Here is a 14707-nt window from a genome sequence, read left to right as displayed (position 1 = left end):
TAAAATTTATTTATTTATTATTTATTTATTTACTGCATTTATTTACTACATTTGTATCACACCCTTCTCACCCCAAAGGGGACTCAGAGCGGCTTACAAATTATATGTACATACAATATATTATATTATTAGCATAGCACAATATTAGCATTATATATTACTATATTGAACTATACCACTATACTGTAATATTATTAGTAATATTATATGTAATATAGAATATATAATTAATATTATTATATGGTATTATTATTAGTGTCATATTGTATTACATTATAATATTATTATCAATATTATATGTATATACAATATATTATATTATAAAACTGAGGGCGAGGGCCAGGTAAATGACCTTGGAGGGCCGCATTTGGCCCCCGGGCCTTAGTTTGGGGACCCCTGTCTTACAAGATACTGATCCTGACATTTAAAGCTCGAAATGGCCAAGGACCATTATATCTTAGGGACCGCCTCATTCTTTTTTTCCATCCGTGGTCACTTCGATCCTCCCAGGAAAATCTCCTATACGTACTGGGCCCTAGGGAGGTACACCTGGAAGCTACAAGGCGTAGAGCCTTTTTGACCTATGCTCCAATTCTGTGGAACTCATTGCCTCCATGTGTTAGAGCAATGTCGGAATTGCGACCTTTTGTAAAAGCGCTCAAGACTTGGCTCTTTGGTTGTGCATTTAAGTAAATCAGATCTAATTTGCCAAATAGTCACTGTCAAATGTTTTTATGCTGAATGTTTTTATATTGTGGAATGATATTTTAAATTGTAAGTCACTCGGAGCACTTTGGTGGAGAGCGACTAATTAAGAAATAAAGTGAAGTGAAGTGAAGTGAATGTCTGGAACCATACCCAGGAAAGGTCCAAGTGGATGCCTGATTTAAAGAGAGAGGTAACTCAATCATATATACAGTCAACCTTCCACATTTTGCTGAGGTTAGGAGTGCAAGAACCCTGCAAAAGTGGAACGTCCATAACATTTTTACATGAGAAAACAGCTTTGTCTTCCTACAGAACTTGATCATAGAATTGTACTGGAGGACCTAGAAGCTTCTAGAGAGATGCACCCTGGAATGATTCTATGGTCAACTTGTAGCAAACATTGACCATTGAGGCCCTATCTACACTTTCATACAATGCAGTTTCAAACTGCATTAGATGAACAGTGTAGATACATCTAATGCAGTTTAAATATATTGAACTGCATTATATGACCCTATACTTACCATATAACACATGGGGGCCAGAGTCATACTGAAGAACCTAGTGTTTGTGAGCCTGAATCTACATTACCAAATAAGGCAGTTTGAACTGCATTATATGGATCTACATTGACCATGTAATGTAGTTGAACCTGCATTATTTGGAATTATAGATCCAGCCCTAGACTCCATCTATACAGCCACATAATGAAATTTGAAACTGCATTATATGGCCAGTGTCGACTTGTATGATGCAGGTCAGTGCAGTTAAACTGTGTTGGATGAGTCTTCACAAGTGGTTCTCAACCTGTGGGTCCTCAGGTGTTTTGACCTACTACTCCCAGAAATCCCAGCCAGTTTACCAGTTGGTAGTTGCAGCCAAAATAACTGGGGACCCACAGGTTGAGAACCACTGGTCTACAATCTATATATATAAAAGAGTGATGGCATCAGGGCAGCGGACAAAACAACAAAACTACAGGCCCCCCAACCTCGAAATTTGACAACACAACCCATCATTCACGGCTCTAGGTTGATACAACAAAAAGAAAAGAAAAATAAAGTCCTAATTAGAGGGAGAGGAATAATAGTTTTTATCCAATTGCTGCCAGTTTGAAGGCTAAGATCTGCCCACTTGGTCTCCTAGCAACCTACTCAGTCCAGGGGACAGGCACAGTTAGGCCTCACTTAGGCCTCTTCCACAGATTATCAGATTGTAACTGGATTATATGGCAGTGTAGACTCAAGGCCCTTCCACACAGCTATATAACCCATTTAGAATCTTATATTATCTGCTTTGAACTGGATTATCTTGACTCCACACTGCCATATAATCCACTTCAGTGTGCATACTAAACATAAAAACAACCATACAACAGACATTCAATACCACCACTACCTCAACAATTTCTCACCAACACCACCAGACAACGTCACAGCAACGCGTGGCCGGGCACAGCTAGTGACCATATAATGCAGTTTCAAACTCTGAATTCACAAAAGAAAAGAAAGAATTGGAAGCTTGTGTTTTTCTTTTGGTGGTGGAAAACTGAAAGACACACATCTATTCTTAAAAACTATGAACTGCATAAATTCATAAAAACCCTCCGATATTGTGAATTTCTTTTCCATGACCTGTGGGAATTGGGCCATGAATACGGGATTGCTTTTTCTCTCTTTCACACCAGAGAAGACTGTGCATTTTTTTAAAGTAACAGGCTGAAAAGAGTAGCACACCAGACAGAAATTCCCAAGGTAATACAAACCATGCCATTTTCAAACACATGCAAGAAAATGTGATGAATAATGTATGTTCATACTTCTTGGGTATATATTATTGAACCTATTTATTCTGAAGGCCAGTAATCATGTGCCTTTTAAATTACAAACTAGTGGTCCAATTAATGTCCTATGTTGATTGCATTCTTGTGAAGTCTGTGTAAATCTAGCTTCTTAATAGTGCTGAAGTTTGCACCAGTTGACTTCCAAATTGCTGCTAAGTTTGCAAAAGAGAAAAGGAATGTTAACAAACAGTATATAAATGTATACTCAAAAAGGGAAATCCCTATCAGTGCCTGGAAATAATAGCAAAAGTGCGCAGTTACATGAATTAAAAAGAAATGAATGAGCCAAAAGATGGTAGTAGTTATTAGTCTTGTGCATTTGTATAGAATTGCTATCCATGGTGGTTTGCTTTTTAAAAGTCTCACAAAATGAAATTCCTATCTTGCCTATTGAGGATATTTTTATAGACTTTCTGTACGCACATAAGGAATGAGACGAGTGTGGTGATATGTCTAGCCATGATGGTATTATAGTGGGGGTATGATTTTATTTAGTCTGGAACTTTTTTTACCACAAATAAAATGAATACCCCATTTTGTGGAGGACGCAATAAGATAAAACTAACTGCTGGGGTTGCTATAGTTCATTAAATACAACACATTGTATATTGCCACCATTTATTTCTCACAGGTCTTCGTACTTGATAATTGATTTCATGAAAACAATATTTCACTCCTCTGTAATATTCTTGAAAATGTTCCTCTGCCCTATGATCTTCTGACCTGCATTATAACCGTAGTCAAAACTGAACTATGGCATTGCTAGCCCACTGTATTTTTCAGTCTAGTCTTATTTCCACTGTGGTCAAAAATAGAAAATGAGGCCTTGAGTTTAATTTTCATTAAACTTCCAAGCAAGTGAATACTTTGCTTTCCTCTACTCTATTTCTTCCAAACTCATAAATACACTTTTCATTTCCTGTAATATAAAAAACATTCCTGTCATTAACTATCACTTAATTCTTTTGTCTGACATGATGTCCAAAAATATTTCTTTGATGTTGGCTATCAAGAAACAAGACAAGAAACAAAATATAACTGTGTTGTAAAGCTACTGTTGCTTTCAACAATCTAGGGATTTAACCTTAAAACAAAATTATATTTCATTTTGCCTTTTGATATCTTTTGTTCTTATTTCACCAATCTAATAGTAGCTTTCATGCAATCATGCCGACCACATGACCTTGAAGGTGTCTATGGACAATGCCAGATCTTTAGCTTAGAAATGGAGATGAGCACCAACCCCCAGAATCGGACACGACTAGACTTAATGTCAGGAGAAAACATTTACCTTAACCTTAATAGTAGCCTAAAACCAAATGCTACCATTAAAATCTCTTTGGAAAATGAGGGAAATTATTTGAACTTTTCACTTTTGAGTCACATCACAAAATCAATCCTCAAAGGTATCCATGTATTTGTATCACACTAATCTGAGTGATATGGCTCTGAACACTTCAATATTTTAATAGTTGTTTCCTGCAACCATTTCTTCTTTAAAAAATAAATTTTATTGAGTTTTAACAATTTAAGAAAAAAAGGGGGGAATGGGTGGTTGAAAAAGAAAAGAAAAACGGGGGGGGGGGGGTAATCTTGGAATGAGGGGGGAGGGTAGGTGTGAAAAGGAAGGGTGAAGGATTTAAAAAAAGAAAAGGAAGGAAAAGAGGGTGTCGAGTGGAAAAATTATAGTTGAAAAAAGGATAAAAATAAGCAATAAAAAGTAGAAATATTGATTAAAATGAAAAAATATTTTAAAAATGGTTCAACTTCCTTCTAGTCCTTTGCGGTTTGGTTCTTTTCTTATTCATCTTACTTCCTTCCCATTCTACTGAGGGTATTTATTATCTTTCTGTTCCTCTCCTTTAATATATTTTGTAGTAGTCATTTGTTTCTTCTTGTTTTAAGGTAGTTCTCTATTGGTTCCCAATCTGTTTGTTCTATGGGATTTCCCGAGTCCCTTTTTTATTAGGAAGGTCAGTTTGTCCATGTCCTTAATTTCTATCAGTTTGTTTCTCCATTGGTCAGAATCTGGTGTTTCTTCTAGTTTCCAGTGTTTTACAATTAATTTCTCTCTGTTCTCTTTGCTTTCAGATGAGCAGAGGCTTAATATGTACCAAAAACATGCGAATAAGAGGAATCACCAAACGAATAGCCAGAAGACATGCTAGTGAAATTTGAGCTGGGTAGTGTTGTCGTCAAATGGATTTGTTATTGTGTTGTCGAACATACAACAACCCTGGATTTGTTATTGTTTGATAGACTGACTCCAAATAATACTCACCGATGGTTTCTTTTCATCTTGGATAGAAGTGTCCTTGGCATGGAGACATGTTGAAAGGGAGAGAAAAAGGGAGGGAGGGAAAGGTTATCATAAAGTAGTGTTAGATTAGCTTTATGTTGTACTGAGTATATGACAAGTATTTGTTTTTGTAAATTGAGAAAGAAACAGAAGGGGAAAAAGACATCAGGGAAAAGTTCAATTGAAAAGATTTTCAGATGCTTTCAGCCCTCTCCCATTTGGCCAGATTTTGTGGGTTGGAATTATGCCTCTAACTGATCACTCTTCCAGATCAGATTTTCTTTGGTTCTGCCTCAATGACTCATCAAAACTTCTGTCCCAGTTTTGTAAGAAATTACCATTCATTCCTCTGCCTGCTCAGCTAGCCATGACCCAGGCTGTAGATTTTTTCATTTACCTAGTAAATCTGAAAATGGAAAAATGCTTGTGTCATAATAACATTAGGATACAAAGTGTTGTTATAGCTCTAGACTACTTCCTTCTTTTTCCTTCTAGAGTAGTTAAATAGATATGAACCAAAAAATGTGTCATGAAGCCAATAGTTTCCTAGCATTATTGTCACGTCTCAGTTCGGAAATGTGTTGAAGAGGGTGCTACCCACCTTCGATGGTGCTGCCCTATCTCCTTCGCCTACCGTTAAGAGCCTGGGTGTCGTTTTAGATTTGCAGCTGACAATGGAAGCTCAGGTCGCTGCTGCCAGCAAACAGGCCTTTTTCCACCTACGACAAGCGAGGCAACTGGCACCCTATCTATCTGATGAGGCTCTGGCAACAGTCATCCATGCCACGGTCACGTCTAGGCTGGACTATTGCAATGCCCTGTATGTTGGCCTTCCGATGTCCACGACCCGGAAGCTCCGTATTGTTCAGAATGCAGCAGCCAGGCTACTCACAAGAACACCCATGAAATGCCACATAACACCAGTGCTGCAGCATCTGCATTGGCTTCCAACTGATTACCGTGGTCTATATAAGATGCTAGTTCTGACCTTTAAAACTCTTTACGGCCAGGGCCCATTGTATCTTAGGGACCGTCTCTCCTTCTCCCATCATCGGAGGTCGCAACGACCATCCCAACGAGACTTACTTTATGTACCGGGTCCTAGAGAAGTGCACTTGGAAAGGACCAGACGCAGAGCTTTTTCTGTTTCTGCCCCTGCCTTATGGAATGCCTTGCCGCCCTATATGAGAGCCATGCGTGAGTTAGGGCCTTTGACCCTAGCACTCAAGACGTGGCTCTTTACTAGAGCTTTTAATCTATTTTAATTTTTATCAATATTTGTATGTATGTATTTTTATCCTTTACAATTTTATCTTGTAAATCGCCTAGAGCATCGTGGATGGAGGGCGATTAATAAGTAATTAAATGATGATGATGATGATGATGATGATGATGTTACCCATAAGCAATTGATTGAATAGCAAGTTCTCAGTTGATGGTAGGGAAAAGCATTTTCATACGTCTAAAGGAACTTCGGAATAAAATGAATGGTTTTGCTCTGAGGCCCATTAGAATGCTGACCACCAACAAAGACCATGGTTCTTTCCCATTTTAAACAACACAGAATGACTTCCACTTTTAATTTCTCAGTGTCTGTGGCCCAATGCAAATGGGAGACTGCTGGTCACATAACTTTAAGTACTTAGGAATGCCCATTCTTTTTCTCTCCTCCATCTATCTCATGCAGATGCCCATCTAATCTCTTTTTACATTTTGTGTCAATTGGTTTTAAATACAGTATTGATAGTTTGCATTAAACCACAGTCCATAAATCTGTTTTGATCTAGAGCAGGGGTCCCCAAACTAAGGCCCGGGGGCCGGATGCGGCCCTCCAAGGTCACTTACCTGCCCCCCACCTTCATTTATAATATAATATTTTTATATCAGTTTTAATAATATAATATATTGTATATACATATGATATTGATAATAATATTATCATTTTATACAATATAATACTAATAATAATACCATATAATAATATTAATTATATGTTATATATTACATATAATATTACAGTATAGTGGTATAGTTCAATATAGTAATATATAATACTAATATTGTGCTATGCTAATAATATAAAATATTGTATGTATATACAGCTGCTCTGAGTCCCCTTCGGGATGAGAAGCGTTGGATATAAATGTACTAAATAAATGTAGTAAATAAATGAATAAATAATTTTAGACTTAGGCTCGTCCAAAGTCTGAAATGACTTGAAGGCACACAACAACAATAATCCTAATTAACTAGACTATCTCATTGGCCAGTAGCAGGCCCACACTTTCCATTGAAATCCTGATAGGTTTATGTTGGCTAAAATTGTTTTCAATTTAAAATATTGTATTGTTCTTTCATTGCTGTTGTTGTTTTGCACTACAAATAAGACATATGCAGTGTGCATAGGAATTTGTTCGTATTTTTTTCAAATAATAATTCAGCCCCTCAACAGTCTGAAGGATTGTGGACTGGCCCTCTGCTTTAAAAGTTTGAGGACTCCTGATCTAGAGTGTCAAATTGTGGTTGAATTTTATATAGGAAATGGAGAAAGGAGAAGGAATAAAGAAAAACTGGGATGTACTAAAAACAGTTGAGAAAGTGGGACAGCAGAAGGTTAATCATGACCCCTCTAAACAAATTGGGTCAATTGAAGGATATGTCTTAGACACACTACCGAAAAATGCTGGAATAAATATATTAATGCTAAGTTATCATACATAATGCAAGTTTCCTTGTATTACCAGTGTCTGTTCCTGACACAGAATACTGAGCTATCCCTGACATTCATTATAATTCCTAATTCTGATAAATAAAAAGTGTGATGAATCCTAATACACTTGAGTACACAATAATTTTGGTGATTTGTTGTAGGATTAGAAGTATAAATATAAACATCAAAAGGGAAGGTGTAGCTTAGGGTTATATCTGCATTATTGCTGGAGAACTGGGCTAAAAAAAAGGACTCTCTATTACCAAGCTTCAAACTATGCATTATTTATACTACAGACTGGTCTCCATTCTTAGAGTGACAGGTTATTTGTCTAGTTCAGGGAGGGGAAAAAAGTTCAAAATATCACTCTCAATTATTTAAACGACATTGACACTGGAGCTAACTCGCTGTGCTCTGTTCTATTTGAACATTAGTTTACAATGAGCTTTTCCCTCAGTTTCATTTTCTGTATGCTTCAGAATTATGCATTGCTTTTGCAGAAAGTCATGGATAATTACACAGAGGATTTTTTTAAAAAAAGGAAATATTTGGGGACAATTTCAGGCGAGTTTAGATTATTATAGTAAAGGCACACAGTGATTTTTATTTACCAAGTCTTTCCTGCTTGAGCAATTAATATTAGGTAGTGGAAGATACAGGTTTTGGGGGAGCTGAGACAAGTTACCTTTAGTGGGCCTCCCTCCCAACTAAGATAAAGGTAAAAGTTTTCCCCTGACATTAAGTCTAGTCATGTCCGACTCTAGGAGTTGGTGATCATCTCCATTTCTAAGCGGAAAAGCCAGCGTTGTCCATAGACACATCCTAGGTCATGACCAGCATGACTGCATGGAGTGTTACAAGGCCCCATGTAAGCTGCCCCGAGTCCCTTTGGGGAGATGGGGCGGGGTATAAGAATAAAGTTGTTGTTGTTATTATTATTATTATTATTATTATTATTATTATTATTATTCCCACAGAAGTGATACCTATTGATCTACTTGCATTTGCATGTTTTTGAATTTCTAGGCTGGCAGAAGCTGGAGATAATAGTGGGAGCTCTATTATCTGCCAACCTTTGGGTCAAGCTAGTTCAGCAGCTCAGCGGTTTAACCCTCTGCACCACCGGGGACTCCTCCCTCCCAACTATCTCCTTGTAAATTTCATTTCCCATTCTGTCTCTAATTTATTTATTTTATTTATTACAATATTTATATCCCGCCCTTCTCACCCAACAGGGGACTCAGGGCGGCTTACAATAAAACACACATATAAAAATTATACAGTGCAATATAAATCAGTTAAAAATTATTATTAACTTACATCAGTATTCATAAAACACATTATAAAATACAGGTAGGCATGTTCAGTTCAAAAAACTGGGTCTGTCGATTGAGTTCCAGCGTACATGATAATAATTAACGCTGCCAATTATTATTCAAAAGCCTGGCCCAAGTTTTAACCTTCCTATGGAAGGATAGGAGGGAGGGAGCCTGCCTGACTTCAATGGGGAGGGTGTTCCATAGGCGGGGAGCCACTACTGAAAAAGCCCTGTCTCTCGTCCCCGCCAGCCGCACCTGTGAGTACATACCACTACTTGCAGTACATACCACTACTTGAGAAGAAAAATAGAAGAGAAGTGAACACTTCCTCTCCGCTTCCTCTCCTCCTCCTCTCCTCCTCTCCCTCCTCTACATATCAGAAGAGTAGGCAAATAGAACCCAGCACCAAGAAGGAGGGACAGAATTAGGCCTCATGTAGTTATGTAATACAACTTCAACAATGCTGACTTGGTTTACCACCAAGTTTTCAAAAGGGGAAGTTGTTGCCAGGTGAGAGTATAGCAGCAGAATCAGTAGCATCCAGATAACACCATATGCAAAGAAAATCAGACCAGGCAGAGGAATTGAACAGAACAAAGGAAACTTTACTCTTGCTTGTAGAGTTGAAATATAAACAAACAGTTCTGCAATTTTACAATATCCATGTAGTTGCATAAAATCAATAACCTAATCAATCAGCATCAATATATACAGCATAGTAGCTAGAGAGCCTTTCTTCCCAAATGCTTTCTCTAGCAAGCTCAAATCCCAACTGACAAACTCCAACTGTCAAACCAGCCATCTGCAATCAAACTCGATCCATTGTTTGAGGCATGGCTTGCCTCTGCAAAAGAGCTGAGCTCCCTTTCTGCAGAGTTCTTTTTGCAAACCAACTTTTGCAAAGGTTTTCTTCCAAGGGATTTCTCTTACACATACATATACACATTAGCAAGTTGGCGTAATAGAAGTGTCTATGCAAAGTATCTAAAAGACTGTGATATCAAATTTAATTTGAGTAACTCAAAAGACAAAGTTTGATCCAATCACTGCTTAATGTAAGATTCTAGTTAAAGCATCCCAAAGCAGGGATGTGTCCAGTTTCTTCTAGAAGATGTCCACAGAAGAAGACCCCCATGAGAGAAGAATTGAGAGGAATAACTATTTCTTGGATTCATTGGATTCAGTTAGAAAAATGGAATGAAAACTGGTGGGCCCGAAATAAAACTTGAAAACAAATAACGCAATTCGAGGAATTAATAATAAAAGTATTAAAAAGAGAAAATAGTGAGCCATTAAAAGGAACAACAAGTAAAATATATAAAATACTAATTAAAGACATACAAAAAAGAAAAGATTAACATTAAGAGAATCATGAGAAGAGGAATTAGGAACAAAGATAACAGAAAAAGAATAGGAGGAGATATGGAAAACAAGACAATTAAAAAACATGTCAATTAGAATAAAAGAAAATTATTATAAACTAATTTGGAAGTGGTATTTAACACCAAGAAGGTTAAATATTATGAATAAGAATAATAATGAAAAATGCTGGCGAGGGTGCCAGGAAATTGGAACCTACAAGCATATGTGGTGGGATTGTAAACATGTAAAAGGTTTTTTGGGAATTGGTCATAAGGGAAATAGAAAATATTATGAATATAAAAATTAGAAGGAATCCAGTGGAAATATTACTTTTAATTTAAAAAGAGGATGAGAAAGATAAGAGGGAATTTTTTTTAATAGACATGCTATTAACAGCAGCTAGGTTACTAATTGCAAAATATTGGAAAGGAGAAATGAAAATACAAATTAATGAATGGTATAAAGAAGTTTGGCAAATGGCACTGAATGACAAGCTAACATCTAATTTAAAAGTAAAGAAGGGATTATGAAAAAAAATGATTTTGAAAGTATTTGGAGAAAATGTCTAGAAAAATTATTGGAAAAAGAAGATGGGAATTTACCTCCAAATGAAGAATTGAACTTTTGGTGGGACTACAGAAGAAGAGATGGCTCTGTGGTAGGGGAGCACAAGGGTGAATGCAAATAAAAGAGGGGGAAATGTATAGAATATGTTTATATAATTGTAACTTTTTCTCAAATAATAATAACAATAAAAATAATTAACATGGAAAAAAAAGAATAAGACCCCACCATTCTTTTAGGCAATTTGTTCATTGCCAAATATCCTGCTCTAGGCAATCACATTAAAAGTCAAAATGGCTTTGTGGCCCAGCAGGACTGATGCACATTAGGTTCAATGCACACCTTGCCTCTTGTGCATAGGTCCCATTGTGCCTTGATCTCAATATGCATTAGCCGCCCTGAGATGGGGTATAAATGTTGTAAATAATAAATAAATAAATAAATAAGCAACTTTTCAGCATAATGCATAATGTACACAGATACAGTGTAAACGTACTTGAAACCTCACATGTATGAGGACTGTGCCGACTGTTACAAATCAGCTTAATGTGCCCAGCCAAAATCAATTCTTCTCTGAAAGGATAGTGTAATTATTTTTTATTGCTGTGAGTAAATAGCTTTCCTTGCAATGATCATGAATTGTAGGACAGCTAAATATCTCTCTTTCTTGAATTGATGACATAAAATCTTGCCTATACCCTCTATAAGATGTTATGAAAATGTTTGAGCATCTTTCTCTTGATCCAGTATTTAACGACTGTTTTGACAGTTTAAAGTTTTAGTTCATTGTATAACGGTGTAACGGCATCAATTGCCACTTGTCAGCCGCCCTGAGTCCCCTCGGGTGAGAAGGGCGGGGTATAAATAATTGAAATAAATAAATAAATAAATCCATATAACAGGGACTGATGAATGCCAGACCGAGTGTTAGGGTAACATGTTTTCCGAGACATTCTAAGTTGCAAAATAGTGATCTCTCACAGATCTCTGGCAACTGAATAGCCACTCACCAGTAATGATTTTGCATTCCAATAATTGTTTCAGTACACATTTATGGGAGGTGCCAATCGATGTGCAGCAAAGCAAGGGTATTCTGATCAAAACCTGTGCCTTGGTGAGACTTCTGTAATAATATGAAAAGTTCATGTTGTGTTCAGGTGCCAGTGATTTCATTCAGAATGTTTAGCCTGGAGAAAAGAACATTATCATAGGCTATCACTCATGTCCGAGTATGATTGCCTTCCAAGTATAGGGTCTTGGTGGTAGGTCTGTAGGTAACTGTAGAAACCTATTCTTGATCTGCATGTTCTTTTGCAGTGAGGACATCAGTTTCCAGATGGAAGACAGTCCTGGTCAGGGTTGGCTTGAAGCACCTTCCTCTTAACACATTTTTTCCCTTTCACCCTGCATTTGTGTCTCTTCTAATTCCAGGGCACTGTTGAAAACAACTGACCTCCAGTTAGAAAGCATGAGGGCCAGGTCCTCCCAGTTCTCTCTTGGTGTCTATGCCACAGTTTTTAAGGTTAGATTTAACTCCATCTTTAAATCTCTTTTCCTGTCCACCAACATTCCATCTTCCATTCTTGAGTTGAGAGCAGAGTAACTGCTTTGGGAGATGGTGAGCAGCTATTCAGACAATATGGCAAGTCCATGAGCATTGATGGGGAAGGATCATTGCTTCAGTGCTGGTGGTCTTTCCTTCTTTGAGAATGCTGATATTTGTTCACCCATCTTCCCAAGAGATTTGCAGGATTTTTCAGAAGCAACACTGATGAATCGTTCCAGAAGTTGAGAGCGATGTTTGTAGAAATCCCATTAAAAATGGAGCCAGATTGTTTTCTGCTGCTTCAAAGACCAGTGCAAAGAGCAATGATGGGCAACCTTTTGCACTTGGTGTGTCAAAATTCACCAAAAAACTTAGCATGACTCGGGTGGTGTGACACTTTGAGAAAAAAACCATAATTTCACAATATATATAGTTTAAATAACAAAAATATATAATTGTAATATATAACTGTATTTAATAAATCACAATCATTACTACCATTATTTCCATGTACAACAATCTATGGTACCTCTTGCAGTTTCCACGCTGATTTCTCTCTATTGTAGTTTCAATGTAGTCATGAATAATGAATATAATAATAATAATAATAATAATAATAATAATAATAATAATAATATGGTAATAACATAATAATATACTACAACAATAATAGAATAATAATAGAATGAATATATCTATATCTATATATATATATATGAGTGATGGAATCACGGCAGCGGACAAAACAACAAAACTAAACACTCCATAACCTTGAAAATTGACATAACAATCCCTCATCCATGCCTCTAGGTTGATACAACAAAAAGAAAAGAAAAATAAAGTCATAATTAGAGGGAGAGGAATAATTGTTTTTATCCAATTGCTGCCAGTTAGAAGGCTAAGCTCCGCCCACTTGATCTCCTAGCAACCCACTCAGCCCAGGGGACAGACAGAGTTAGGCCTCACTTAGGCCTCTTCTTAGGCCTATAAAATACAGATTATGCGATTTGAACTTGATTATATGGCAGTGTAGACTCAAGGCCCTTCCACACAGCTATATAACCCATTTATAATCTGAGATGACCACCAACCCCCAAAGTCAGACACGACTGAACTTAATGTCAGGGGAAAACCTTTACCCTTTACCTTAACTACCACCAATTCCTCAATACTTTATTTCCCATACCACCATACTTCGCCACAGCAACGCGTGGCCGGGCATAGCTAGTGTGTGTGTGTGTGTGTGTATATATATATATATATATATATTGAAATTTCGACCTAGGACAAAACAACAAAACTACACATCCCAGAAACACTAAACTTGGCAGCACAACCCCTCATCCATGCCTCTACGTTCATACAACAAAAAGCTCCAGTTACTCCAGAAAACGGCCAGGCTTTGAGACTGCAAGGCTATTCACTGCTATTCCACCTGGCCAACCAAGGATTCCCATAAGCCACAGCAACGTGTGGCCGGGCAAAGCTAGTATATATATATAAATGTAATATGCATAATTCCCATGGAGTAAACAACAAAACCACTGGACCAAATCACACCAAATTTGGCCACAAAAGACATTAGTCATCCGATCAATCTGCATGCGGCAGCGTGTCAGCAAAAATGGCTAGGCGTGTCAGTGCTGACACGCGTGTCATAGGTTGGCCATCACTGACATAGAGCAAACTCCAGGAAAAAAAAAAAAACAAGCCTATCTAAACACTGGGAAGAACTTCCTAATGATAAGAGCTGTTTGGCAGTGGAATATTCTAGATTCTGCCAGGGGTACTTTGATTGTGATTTTCTGCATGGCAAAAGGGAGTTGGACTGGATGGCCCTTGTGATCTCTTCCAACTCTATGCTTCTATGATTCTATCTTGATTTGAAGAAACAGAAAGTTTGAACAGATGGTGCGACATTGTACAAAGAATGGTAGAAGAACTCAGAATCATTAGTTCCACTCTGGAAACAATACAAGATAACTCAAAACTTCAAAACCCAGTAAAGGTTTTATTGCAGAGAATCCTTCTTGCTTAGCAAAATGTGAGGACAGAGAAAGGTCATGGCACCAAACTATTTTTCACTACATTCCCAGATTTGAAGTGCTTTCCAGCAAAATGACTGCATCTTCTGGTCACAGCTCTCAACATAATCATTCCTTGTGCCTGAAACAAGCTGTTAGGTATTTTACAGAAATAGTGAAAGTTAATCCTCAACTAGAGAGAGAGGAAAATATCATTTTTAAAACAACAACAAAAACAACAACAACAACAACAACAACAACATTATACCCATCTTACACAGAATCTGAGTGTTAGTTTTAGCCTTAATTTCTTTCTGCAGCCCTTACCTTTC

The sequence above is a fragment of the Anolis carolinensis genome, unplaced genomic scaffold (genome assembly GCF_035594765.1).
Source record: "Anolis carolinensis isolate JA03-04 unplaced genomic scaffold, rAnoCar3.1.pri scaffold_9, whole genome shotgun sequence".
Taxonomy (NCBI): Eukaryota; Metazoa; Chordata; class Lepidosauria; order Squamata; family Dactyloidae; genus Anolis; species Anolis carolinensis.
The sequence above is the reverse complement of the archived record's forward strand: the minus strand, read 5'-3'. Positions refer to the sequence as shown.